Genomic DNA, 14,254 nt, shown 5'->3' with positions numbered 1-14,254 from the left:
CAATATCCAATAGGTTTTTCTTTGACGCTTGTATGCAAGGATTAATGAGCCCATAGTTTTCTTTTGACACTTGAAATGGTTTTCTGCCATGACGGTTTTGATGCGAAAATTCATATATATATATATAAATATATAAATATTAGGAGAAACAAATAAACGCCAAACATAATCAGCCAAAAGAACACAACTTGAGAAACGGTAGATGGTGGCTAGAATGAGATTGCGTAGTATGAATTAGAGATAAAGATTAAGGCAATCCTATCCTGATCCAGATAAAACCATCAGTTTACTTAAAGCTTGTAGATAATGTGCATAGTTTCTATGGGTTGTTATCACCTTCATGTCTAGGGATCGATTTTTTCCTTTGTTTGTATATGCACATAACCATATATTATCATATTATTCTTTAAATTTTTTTTCAAAAGACTTTTTTAGATGAAATCATATTATTCTTTACTTTGACTTTGTTTTCTTTAGTACCTGACATAAACGTCAAGTGTTTTTCCTTCCTTTTTTAAAACGTTAAGTCCTCCATGAACAAAGAAATTTTTTTTTTTTTTTTTCCTTCTGTTTTTCCGAGCCGCGATATGTTTGGTGGGATTGGTTTTCTGTAGGGATAAGAATATCTTGAGCATTTTTGCATTTATGATCGCTTGTTTGTAATATCCTTCTTTAATATTTGGGTTTTTTAATGTCCTCGTTTCAGCATTTTTGCACTTTAATCCTATATTATGGAGCAACTTGAAGTTTTTAGTGGTACCCATGCACCATCAATCTAAAACCGATTGTTAGAAAATAGAAAAGAAAAAAAAAATAATAATCGTAGAGATTTTGCAGAAATTTTGTTTGTTTTGACAAATGGAAATGAAATTTTAATCCTAAATAGAAATGAATAAAATTTTTATAATATTCAATCAAATTTTTGATTTTTTTTTTATAGTTTCCATGAACGTTTTCAATAAAATATCTATATCAATTTTTTTATAATTAGTTAAAAATTCTATAATTTCTATATAAATTTTTATAAAAAATTTGAAAATATTTATTAAATCTTATTTTGTTTATAAAAAAATTTATAAATATTAATGATGTTTAGTAAACTGTTTTGCTCAATTAACTTTATTGATAGCTGATTTTTTTACCTTCTAATTACCTTACAAAATTAAGCAAATAAAATAAAAAATTCATATTTAACAAAAAATATCTAAAATTTTACCAAACAAGTCTACTTATCTCATTTTTATGGGAAAAAAAAATTTGATGTGACAAATTACAAATCTATCTATCTATTATTATATTTTTTGATAATAATAAATTTAATATTTGTATAAATATTAGAATGTAGATCAACCATTAGAGAATATAATTGTGCACACATTCAACAATTAGCTAATAATGATTATATTAGGGACAGTTACATTTAATTAAAGATTTATATAGTTTTCTAAAAAAAAAAAGATGATACAGTTAGCATATTAATAATTGCATACAAAATTATCAAAAAAATAATTTTTTAATAATTAGTTTATATATTTCAAATCTTAAAATAAAAATAAAAAAGAAATTACGAATTTTCAACAATAAAAAATTCTATATGGTATTGAAATGATATTTGTAAAATATGATATAATTGTAATAATTATTTTTTATATATCTTAATTAATAAATAGTTTTATCAAATATGTAATTTTTTTTACATTTTTTATTAATAATCATATATTTATGACTATTTACGCTTATCATAAATCGATTGATTTAAGAAAAATATATTATCTATTTACTATTGTTATAATCTTTATAATCAATTTAATACTAAATTAATTAAATAAGTTAATCATAAAGTTTTAATAAAAAAATTTATTTTTAAAATAAATTTCTATCATTTTTTATATATTTGTATCGATATTGGATAATTTTTTATATTTGCATGAATATTTTCATATTTTATACTTTCGATATTTTTATTGATGCTAAAATTTTAAACTTTTTAAAAATTTTCATCTCCATGACTTTTTAATGGTTAAGATGTGCAATACAAATGAAAAGATTTTCCCTTTTCTAAATAGGTATAATCTAAATGAAAATTTTGTTTTGATTAATATAATTTAACACTAAAAAATCAGGGTGGAAATGTTTTGGACTGATGCTCAAATATTTCTGTTTTGTTTTATTTATCAATTTCTTTTCTTTTCTCTCTTTTATTTTTATTTTTATAAAAGATATAATGATTCATTAAAATTCATTCAAAATTGTCAAAAAAAAAAAAAAAAAAGAAGAAGAAGTTTTAGAGTGCTTAACTCACATATATACAATTCTCTAACACAAGCTATGATAAATGTGAACTCTGTGTATTTATCTTATATTTTATATCTTTTTTAAAAAATAAAAATAAAAACAATGGGATATATACCGTTCACTAATTTTAGGATTAATAGCTCTTTTCCCTCTTTGGATATCAAATATTTTATACTTTAATCTTCAAACTAATAGACTTTACATTATTGTCCACTAAATTTTTGTATTTTTGTATTTTTTTTCTTTTAATTTTATTTATTGTGCCAAAAACCTCACATTGTCCTATAATGTTAAAATCATTATATAAAATTGCCTGCTGACGAGGAAGAACAAGAGTCTAGCTGCATCTCGGGATAGAACCCTCTTCTCTTAGCATACAGTAAACTGAAGGGATATATATATATATATATATATATATATTCATAGCAATATAAACGTAAGTATATTTGCAGAGTTTGCAAAATAAAAGAAAATATTTGACATTATTTTCCAAGAAACTTGTTGACAAAATTACTATTTATTCACAATTTTATTTTATGTTTCTGTCTTGTGCTTAGGCCTTCAAAATGAACCGTATGAGTTGATTAGGCAGGCCCATAATAGATTTGCTTATTTCTGTAGATATAAAAATTAGCCTAGACTTTACGGCCTTTTTTTTTTCCCAAAAACAAAAAAAAATTTCTTTTAACAGTCACTGAGGTTTTATTGTCCATTTATTTCATTTTATTTGATCATTTGTTATTATCTTATTTAATTATATATAACAGCTCAATTTTTATTGTCGTTTTATTTATTTATTTATTTATTATTATTATTATTATTATTATTTTTCCCCATTTTTGTTTTACTTTGTTCTATTATTTAATCAAATGCAACAGTTTCGAGATGATCCCAAAGCCGAATTAAAGGCTGTTTTCATTTTACACCCCCAGTCTGTCCAAAATTCAATTAAGCTGTTGGATTTTATTCTGATTCAAGGCAAAAATTACGTATTCCCTCTTTCAAGTTAAAAGAAATGATCAAACACAAAATGCAAGCATGCACAATCTCTACAACTAAAAACTACCATTTCCACATAACTGAAAAATATACAAAAAAGATACCATTTCAGCATAACAGCAGCGCCATCAGTTAAGTACCAAATATATGAGAAGACATCATCCGAACTAGAGAACTAAAGGCTGCATAACAAAACAGACAACAAGCTGCTAATCAGATTGCTATTTCTGATGAAACTTCCTTGGACGAAAGGTTTGGACACATGCATAAACCTCTGGCATAGATTACCTGTAAAAGAAAATTTCACAAAAGAAGAAAAGTTCATACAAAGTGCTCTTGAAAGATGATAAACACAAACAGGGACCAAATTAAGTAATGTACTAATGTAAAATTACATATGCAAGATACATGTATAAAAATAGTTTCAAATATTCTAACCAAAGTACAAGCATTCTCACACGTTAATGTAAATATTCCTATGATCATGTGATATCGTCGAGATATAGGCATTAAGCTGGCCTTGGCACACAAAAAGAAAACAAAAAGTCTTTTTTCGGTCAACAAAAAAGTGATAATGTCATTATGCAATATTCTGTCTGGAAATTTAGAGTTATAAGGTGTAGAACAGTTTGGCTTTGGTGGAATTTAAAAAATATTTCTCGGACACAATATTGCAGTTTAGTAGTAGAGATATGGAACTTTCATGCTCAAAAACAAAATTCAATTTTATAGAAGTGTCATAAGTATAAATTATTATAGCCTACTACATTTGCAAGCTTCCACTATCTTCAGTATCCTATCACTAAAAGCATAAGGATTCTTTCATAATAATTTTAAAAAAAAAAAAAAAAATTGTGGCAAGTTGCATGAACGCATGAGTGGAATTAGAATTTGCACAAACAATAAGTGCGTTTATAAATTGAGAATCTCATCTATTACAATATAAGACACAGACACTGGACAATTAAACAGAGATTTATCAACCCTCATTAAACCCACTACATGATCCATGATAACCGAACCTTCTATGGTAATTTATCAAATATCTGAAATTGACTTTAATCCCTAAAGGTTCAGTTATAGGGGCTCACTCATCAATTTATTAAAGCAAATAGGTTTTGGTTTCTAATGATTCTATTAACAATATATCTTAACCACAAGACCAATTATCAAACACATCAGAGTGGGAAATATACATAAGCTTGTTACAATATTTATAATGCTTAAACATTCTATAATTGAAATAAAAAAGTTATAATCCTCATCTAAATGGCAGTATATTTATAATGCTTAACCATTCTTATCTAATAGAAGCTCAAATATTAAAGGGCTAAGGAGCCCAGGAAGATATAATTTACACTCACCATTCATTCAAAGAAGCAATCCACCCAAAAAAGAAATTTTATCTAACCCTTATTTTGGAAAATCATAAGATATATACTTTTCAAAATACCTTGTCTGGAAGATATGTATAAACAACAGTTGAAAGTATAAAACATATATTTTCACACATACAAATATATTGCAAACATAAATACATGGACATTACATGCCTAGACAAAATGTGTCTGTTATTTGAGACTCTCATATTATAATACAAGCCATAGAAACAGTTTTCAATAAAATAAAAATAAATAAATAAACAGAAATTTATTAACCCTTACTAAAACCACTAATGACTCATGATAACAGAAAATTTAAAAGCAGTTTATAGTTCATTACAAAACTGCTATGGGAAAAAAATTGATTTTTTCATAATTTACTTTGTAGGTAATTTATCACACACCTGAGATCGACTTTAATCACTTAAAGCTCAGTTGTAGGGCCTCATTAGTCAATTTATATAACAGCAAACAGATTTTAATTTCTAATGATTCCTAAATAACAGGATATCTTAACCACAGGACCAATCATAAAACACATCAGAGTAGGAAAAATTTACATAAGCTACAATCCTCGTCCATATGGCAGTATATTTATAATGCTTAAAAATTCTTATCTAAAACGGAAGCTCAAATATTAAAAAGGCAAGGAGTAACAGAAATTTTGAATCATTCAAGGAAGCAATCAACTCAAAAAGAAATTTCAGGTAACCTATATTTTGGGAAATCAGTGAGGTATAAACTTTTCGAAATACCTACTTCAGAACACACACACACACACATACTATATAAACAATAGTTGAAATTATAAAACATAAATACACAGTTACAGACGTGTACAAATACAATATAAACATACATATATACTGTATACATAAACATATAGACATATACATGCATATTCAAAAAGGTATACACAATGAACATTTCCACAAACAGAAATATATTGTCCAATGTGTCAGTTTATGGAAACAGTTAAAAGACAAAGATGCACAAACAAAAAGTATCCAAATATGAATCCCTCAACAAGTCCAGAAAGTTAAGCATGGTTCAGCCAATTTATTAGGTAATTTATTGTTCCTAAAAAGCTATAATTGGCTTCTGCTCTCCAATCATTAAACCAATGAAATGCCAAACAACATAAATTAATTGCAAATCATGCGCATAGAATTAAAGAAAGACTCATTAGGCACATCAATGTTAATGCATTAACAACTAAACCACAACTTGAAAATTAAAAGATAATATTCTTACTTCCAATTTGGTGTTTACCTGAGCCAGGCTGGTGGAGACTTAGAAAATTTTAGAATATCCAACAACAGATTTCAGGGGCTGAGCAACATCGTCCTCCAACTCAAATAAACCAGCCTTCCAACTGGGGAAGTGACCCTTACCACCAACGAAGCTATCATCAGAGAAATAAATCCAGTTCTTCTTCAATCCAGGAAAATCTTCAGCAGAAACAGAGAAGCAACAACCATCTCCCACGTACATCACCTGATCCCACTTATTTAGAAACAACTCTCCTAGCAAATTCACCATGTACTTATATAAACCCATATATCAATTCCCACAATTGACCATTTGAGTAACTTCCAAAGACGAAGGATCAATTGCTATAGTCTGCCCCATGTCATCCACAGCATAAAACCTTTTATTGTGAAAAGCAATGTCCACAGAACAAAAATCTCCACACCCATCATCAACTTTTGCCCATTCCTCATCACCATTTTCCAAACCCCCCCAGTTTCCCACCAATATAGATAGCCATGACCCAAAACCCACTCTCATTCTTAAAACCCATGACAACTTTCAGAATCACAAAAGATTTCAGCTCATTAAATTCACTTTTACTATCATCGATTTTTACTAATATCAACAAATACGAGACCATGTGATTTCCCTACCTCCCTTACCTTATAATCCAACAAGTTGATAGCCCTATGGGGTAGCCTACCAATCTTACCCAATTTCTTGATGGTGAATTTGGAAAGAGGATCCTTGAAACGCACTTTCCTGGAGTCATGGGCATCTTCAATCCTAACAAACCAGTTGCTGTTGTTGGTAGAACTTGAAATCTTTCTCGTCAATGGTTCGAGGCAGTAGAAGGTGCTCTTTTTGAGAAAGTAATGGCCTCTATGCTTGGGGTGGAAGCTGTTATTGTCAGGACCAATTGGAAATGAAAGTTTGAGAGTTAGGATTTCGGGTAGAAGAGGGACTGAAGAATACCCAGAGGAATAGACAGCGTGTAGATGGAGGATTTCTGTATGAGTGTCTAAGCTCTTCGCAATCTCTTCAGGCATGTCAGTTCGGAGAGTGGACCAGTTTGATGTGGTCGAATCCATCTCTGTTTTGCTGCCAGAGAGAAGATGATGAAAGATAATAAACAGAAACAGGGACCAAATTAAGTAACATACAAAAGCAAAATTACATATGCTAGATATATGCATGAAAAATAGTTGCAAATATTCTAAGCAAAGTACTAGTGTTGTGGAACGTTAATGTAAATGTTCCTATATTCATATGATATCGTTGAGATATAGGCATTAAGCTGGCCATTTCACACACAAAAACAAAAGCTAAAAAAAAAAAAAAAAAAAAAAAAAGGATGAAAAATGGAGTGATAAAGTCTCTTTTTGGCAAACAACAAAGTGATAAAATTCATTATGCAACATTCTGCCCATGGAGATATGGAATTTTCATGCTCAAATACAAAATTCGAATTCATAGAAGTATCAGAAGTATATATTACTAAAACCTACTACTTTTGCAAGATTCAATTAATCTTCAATATCCTATCACTAAAAGCACAAGCATTCCTCCATAAGGGGATATTGTTCAAAAATACTGCAGCAAGTTGCACAAACGCATGAGTGGAATAGAATTTGCACAAACAAGAAGTGCGTTTATAAATTGAGAATTTCATATATTATAATATAAGACACAGAAACTTAATAATTAAACAGAGACTTATCAACCCTTATTAACCCACTACATGTTTCATGACAAACCATAAATCTAAAAGCAGTTCATAATTCACTACTCAAACTTTCTATGGTAATTTATCAAATATCTGAAACTGAATTTAATGCCTAAAGGTTCAGTTTTAGAGGCTCACTAATCAATTTATTAAAGCAAGTAGGTTTTGGCTTTTAATGATTCCATTAATAATATATTTGAACCACAAGACCAATCATCAAGCACATCAGAGTAGGAAATTTACATGAGCTCGTTTCAATATTTATAATGCTTAAACATTCTATAATTGAAATAAAAAAGCTACAATCCTCATCCAAATGGCAGCAAATTTATAATGCTCACACATTCTTATCTAATAGAAGTTCAAATATTAAAAAGCTAAGGAGCCCATAGAGATATATAATTTACAATCTTGAATCATTCAAAGAAGCAATCCACCAAAAAAGAAACTTCAGCTAACCCTTATTTTGGGAAATTCATAAGATATATACTTTTCAAAATACCTAGTTGGGAAGATATGCATAAACAATAGTTGAAAGTATAAAACATACAGACATAGTTACACAAATATAAATATACTGCATACATAAACATATGGACATTACATGCCTGGACAAAATGTGTATATTATTTGAGATTCTTATATATTATAATACAAGCCATAGAAACTGTTTTCACCAAAATAAAAATAAATAAATAAAAATGTCATAGAAACTGAATAAATAAACAGAGATTTATTAACTAAAACCACTACATGACTCATGATAACTAAAAATCTAAACGTAGTTCATAGTTCACTAACTGCTATGGGGGTAAAAAAAAAAAAAAACAAATTGATTTTTTCATAATTTAGTTTGTAGGTAATTATCATACATCTGAAATCAACTTTAATCACTTTTAGTTCAGGTAGAGGGTCTCATTAGTCAAATTATATAATAGCAAACAGGTTTTAATTTCTAATGATTCCAATAACAGTATATCTCAACCACAGAACCAATCATAAAACACATCAGAGTAGGAAAATTTTACACAACCTACAATCCTTGTCCATATGGCAGTATATTTATAATGCTTAAACATTCTTATCTAAAAAAGAAGCTCAAATATTAAAAAGGCAAGGAGCCAAACAGCAATTTTGAATCATTCAAAGGAGCAATCCACTCAAAAAGAAATCTCAGGTAACCTATATTTTGGGAAATCAGTGAGGTATATACTTTTCAACAATAGTATAAATTATAAAACATAAATACACAGTTACACACATATACAAATACAATGTACGCATACATATATACTATATATATAAATACACAGACATATACATTCATATTCAAAATTGTATACACATTAAACATTCACATAAAACAGAAATATATTGGCATAAGTTCGTAGAAATCAGAAACAGCTAAAGGACAAAGATGCACAAACAAAAAATATCCAAATATGAATCCCTCAAACAAGTCCAGAAGTTAAGCATGGTTCGGCCAATTTTTTAGGCAAGTTATTGTTCCTATAAAGCTATAATTGGCTTCTGCTATCCCATCACCAAACCATTGAAATTTCACACAAAATAAATTAATTGAAACCCATGCATACAATTATATAAAGACTCACAAGGCACAACGATATTAATGCATTAAAACAACTAAACAACAACTTGATAATTAAAAGATAATATTCTTACTTCCAATTCGGTGTTTGCCTGAGCTAGGTTGGCGGAGGCCAGAAAATTTTAGAATATCCGACAAAGATTTCAGGGGCTGAGCATTGTCGTTCTCCAAGTCAAGCTAACCAGCCTTCCAATCTGGGAAATGTCCCTTACCACCAACAAAGCGATCATTAGAGAAATAAACGCAGTTCTTCTTCAATCCAACAAAATCTTTAGCTGAAACAGAGAAGCAACAACCATCTCCCACGAACATTACCTGTTCTCCTAAGTCCTTCACAGAAATCAAATCGCGTCTCTCATCAAACTTGTAAAGTTCTAAATAAGGAGATCAGTGCCTTCATCATCCCAATCTTCAATGGGGAAACCATAACCAAGATCTACATGATGATCAATCAGAAACAGCTCTCCAAGCGAATTCACCAAGTACTTAAAGAAACCCCAAATATCGCTGCCCACTGCTGACCATTTGAGTAACGTCCAAAGATGAAGAACGAATTGCCATAGTCCAACCCATGTCATCCACAGCATAAAACCTTCCATTGTGAAAAGCAATGTCCTCAAAATGAAAATCTTCGCACCCATCATCAACTATTGCCCATTTCTTATCACCCATTGTCCAAACTCCCAATTTCCCACCAGTACAAATAGCCATGACCCAAAACTCACTCTCATTCTTAAAACCCACGACAACTTTCCTAATCATAATTTGTTAAACATATTAAATATTTATAAACTTAAATAAAAAATAAAAAAACAACAAAAAACTACACAATTATAATTGTATTTTTTTCTCCCTTAATTTTGTAGTTAATGTTTTATTTAAGAAAAATAAAAACTTTATAATTCATGTAAATGCCTAACAAACTCTAGCTGCTGCTAACACTTGAATAAGTAAACAAATTACACAAAGTATAAATAAAAAACCAACCACCTTATTAAGTGACAAAGCTTTATTTTTTTTTTAATACATATTTTTTTAAAAAAGAACCTATATAAAAACTCAAAAAATATATAATATTTTTAATTTGAAAAATAACAAAAATTAAAAAATTGTTGCAAGAAAAAAAGAAATTGATATATTACAGATTAGCATTTAAGAGAGCTTCTAGTAAGGCTTACCGAGTGGGATCAGGAGTGAGCAAAAATTACCCTCAGGTAAAATCCAATTAAGCTATCGTTGTTTATTTTGTTTTTAGGGGTAAAAACTCTATCCCTCCATCTCAAGTTAATAGAAATTACCAAAGGCAAAATTAAACTAGAAAGCAAGCGTGCACGGTCTCTCTGTTATGAAAAAACAAAAAAAGCATGCACGATCTCTATATTACCACAAACACCAAGAAAAAAAAAAATGAAACTAAACAATAGAAATATACATAAACAATAGTTGAAACTATGAAACATATATACACAGTTATACACATACACAAATAAAATACATACATATATACTGTATATATAAACACAACATATACATGCATATATTAAAACGTACACATCAAACACATATATATTACACATCATAAAACAGAATATGTTGTTCAACGTCTAAGTATGTGGAAATTGATACAGCTGAAGGGCACTGACACATAAACAAAAGAGTAACCAAATATGAATTCTGAAAGAAGACCAAAAAGTTAAGCAGGCAATTCATTTTTAATTGGGTTCGGCAATCCTATCACCAAATCATTGGAATGTCAAACAACATAAATTAATTGAAAAGGAACTCATGAAACAATTACTGAACAGTTAAATAAAGACACAAAAGGAGCATAGGTATTAAAGCATTAACAAATAAACCAAACTTGATAATTAAAAGGTAGTATTCTTACTTTCAATTTTGTCTTTATTCGAGCCAGGTTGGAGGAGGCCAAAAAATTTTAGAAACAACAGATTTCAGGGGCTGAGCAAAATCATCGTCCAAGTCAAGCAAGCCAACATCCCAGCCTGGGAAATCATCTTTGCCAACATTAAAGCAGCCACGAGGGAAATAAACACAGTTCTTCTTCAATCCAGCAAAATGATCTTTATTTAACTTGTAAAGTTCTAAATGAGACGTCCTAGTCCTAAATTGGTAAAGTTCTAAATAAGAGGTTGTAGTCCTACCTCCACCGCCACCGCCTTCATCATCAGAATCTTCAAAATCAAAATCAACCAGAAACAATTCCCCAAGCCAATTCACCAACTACTCCCAGGACCTCCTCTATATTAATGCTCATTGCTGACTATTTGAGTTACTTCCAAAGATGATGGATCAACTGCTATGGTCGGCGCCATATCATCCATAGCATAAAACTTTTCATTATGAAACGCAACGTCTACATAAGGAAAATCTCCTCTCTCCTCAGCAGTTTCGCCCATTTACCATCACCCATTTTCCGAATTCCCAATTTCCACTATGGATAGCCATGACCAAGAACTCAATGTCGTTCTTACAAATCACTACAGCTTTCTCAATCTCAATAGATTTTAGATCATTGAATTCAATTTCACTACTGTCGATTTCACTAATTTCAAAAAATTCGAGATCATGCATTTTGCTTACCTCCCTTACCCTATAATCCAACAAAATTGATAACCTGTTGATTGGGCAGCCTATGAATCTTCGTTTGTTGATGGTGCGAAGATGCTTGAAAGAACTTTTCGGGAGTCGTCAGCGTCTTCAATCCTAACAAACCAGCAGTTGGTAGTACTGGATGAAATCTCCGTGGTCAAGGGTTCGAGGCAGTAGATGGTGCTCTCTTTGAGTAAGAGGTGGCCTCTACGATTGCTGTGGAGGTCGCTGTTGGGATCGATTGGAAATGGAAGTTTGAGAGGTGAACCATTAGGGTTACAGAGGAGGCTCTTGGGTGGAAGAGGAACTGAAGACGCCAAGAGGCGCGTAGGTGGAGAATGTACGTACGAATGTCTAAGCGCTTCGTAATCTCTTCTAGCATGTGGACTGGGAGGGATGTCCATTTTGATGGGCTTGAATCCATCTCTCTTTTGCTGCGGTGAAGAAGAAGAAGAAGATGGTGGTCGTAGTGATGGTTTGGGGGTGTCTTTCTTGAAGAAGAAGAAGAAGAAGAAGAAATTGATAGTGGTGGGTGTCAGTAGCAGTAAATGTAAGGAGACCTTTCTACTTCCAGAGACTTGTTATTAAAATGTTTTGTACTTCCCCATGCATTTGTCGTTGGATTTGGACTGAATTCCGGCGGAAATTTTTGGAATGGAATTGGGTGTCTCATATCAGTTTGAAAGAGAATGTGGCATGCTGTGGACGTTTCGGTAAAAGAAAGACACTGATTATATATTTTTGCTTGTTTGTCAATTTGTTCATTAATACCACCACCATTAATTAATTTATTGGGGATCCGTTATTTATTTATTTATTATGTTATATTTGTTTAGTTATACTTACCAATGGTTTACAACGGAAAACATGATTATATGTTGACCCAATAAAAATCTGAACGTTTATACAAATTTGCTACAGTAACATCTGTCTCCTGTTGTCTTTTTGAATCGCGTGGGAGCTCAGTGGTCAGAGCATCACATCCCGGCCAGTGGACGCTGGTTTGAGTCTTGGGGGGAAGGGAAGCCCAGGGGGCACAGCAAAAGAAAGGAAAAATATATATATATATATATATCTGTCTCCTGCCATAATATAGGCACCCCTTTCTTCTTCTTCTTCTTCTTCTTCTTCTTCTTCTTTTTTGTTTTTCCTTAATGCCTAATATTAGATAACTACTTTATGATGGTTGACATATAGGGGTCGATATGGATTGAATTGATTCGGTTTTAAATTAAAATATAATCTAATCTATATTTTCGAGTTATTTAATAAAATAATTCAATCTAAACTATTGAAGTTTTAAATCCAAATCAATTCAAATTATTTATAATCGGTTTTGTTTAAATTGGTTAATCGGTTTGGAACAGTAAACTAATGTCGAGTATTGAAGCAATGAATGAGTATTGCTTGTAAATCTACTGTGAATCTTGAAGCTAAGAAAGAATAGCAAGCTGATGTCGAGTATTGAAGTAAAGAATGAGTGTTGCTTGTGAAATTGTCGTGAGTCTTGAAGCAAAAAATGAAGAATGAGCAACTGATAACTGAGTATTGAAGCAAAGAAATGAAGAATAAGCAGCAATCGATAGCTTGTTGTGCTGTGAATTTTGATGGTTATGATGGTTGAAACTCGGTTAATGGTGATGGTGGCGGCAGCAAAGCAACATAAGCAACATAATGATAAGGCATGTTGTTGTTTAGTGTTTCATTTCATTTGGAAATTTTGGGGATATATTAAAAAATATATATTAAAAATTAATATATAAAAATAAAAATATATAATTTTTTAATCATATAATATATTATTTGAACTGGATTGGATTAGATTATGTTTGTATTTCCAATCCAATAACCAATCCAATCCATTTATATAAAAAATTCAATTCAAAACGTTAAAAATATATTTTATTGGTCGGTTTAAACGAATTGGATTAGATTTTATCCATTCCTTCTTACATGTATTGGCAAAACCTTATATTAGACTGTGAAATAAGGTAGCATAATTTCAAGTGAGGTTACACATTATGATGGGGACAAACTCCATTGTAATAAAATTATATGTATAATTTATTATAATGGATGCTTGAGACAACCAATAGAAAAGCAACTACTTCCTTATATAGAAAGGTTATGTTCAAATTCTCCACCCCAATATTTAAAAAAAAAAAATAGTAATTATATGAGTTTTATAAAAGTAAAATGAAATAAAATACGGGATCATTGTTAAATTAATCTTCATATATTACAATTAATTCAAATATAAACCGAATAGATGGTTTGTCTTTTTAATTTTAGTAAATTAGAGAGATCCCAATTTTTTTTTTTTTTTTTTTTTTTTTTGCGGTCAGAAGAGATCCCAAATACAGGATCCCATTCTTTTCA

At 30.3% G+C, this 14,254-nt stretch overlaps 1 long non-coding RNA gene across 3 annotated transcripts; it reads right to left on the bottom strand.

Moving 5' to 3' along the window:
• Positions 1 to 3,347: 3,347 nt before the first annotated feature.
• On the bottom strand, positions 3,348 to 12,630 carry LOC107418258 (uncharacterized). 3 transcript variants are annotated; one of them, XR_009635912.1, is made up of 6 exons: positions 11,428 to 12,630; positions 11,154 to 11,268; positions 9,581 to 10,019; positions 9,340 to 9,459; positions 5,949 to 7,031; positions 3,348 to 3,582 (listed from the first exon to the last, which is right to left on the bottom strand). It is a non-coding gene; the product is annotated as an uncharacterized LOC107418258 (long non-coding RNA). The 3 variants fall into 3 exon arrangements; XR_009635911.1 differs by having other exon boundaries at positions 9,581 to 10,014; positions 11,154 to 12,629; XR_009635910.1 differs by having other exon boundaries at positions 11,154 to 12,628.
• Positions 12,631 to 14,254: the final 1,624 nt, after the last annotated feature.

Source organism: Ziziphus jujuba, chromosome 1 (genome assembly GCF_031755915.1).
Source record: "Ziziphus jujuba cultivar Dongzao chromosome 1, ASM3175591v1".
NCBI lineage: Eukaryota > Viridiplantae > Streptophyta > Magnoliopsida > Rosales > Rhamnaceae > Ziziphus > Ziziphus jujuba.
Note: the sequence above shows the minus strand (reverse complement) of the source record. Positions and strands in the feature narration are given on the sequence as shown.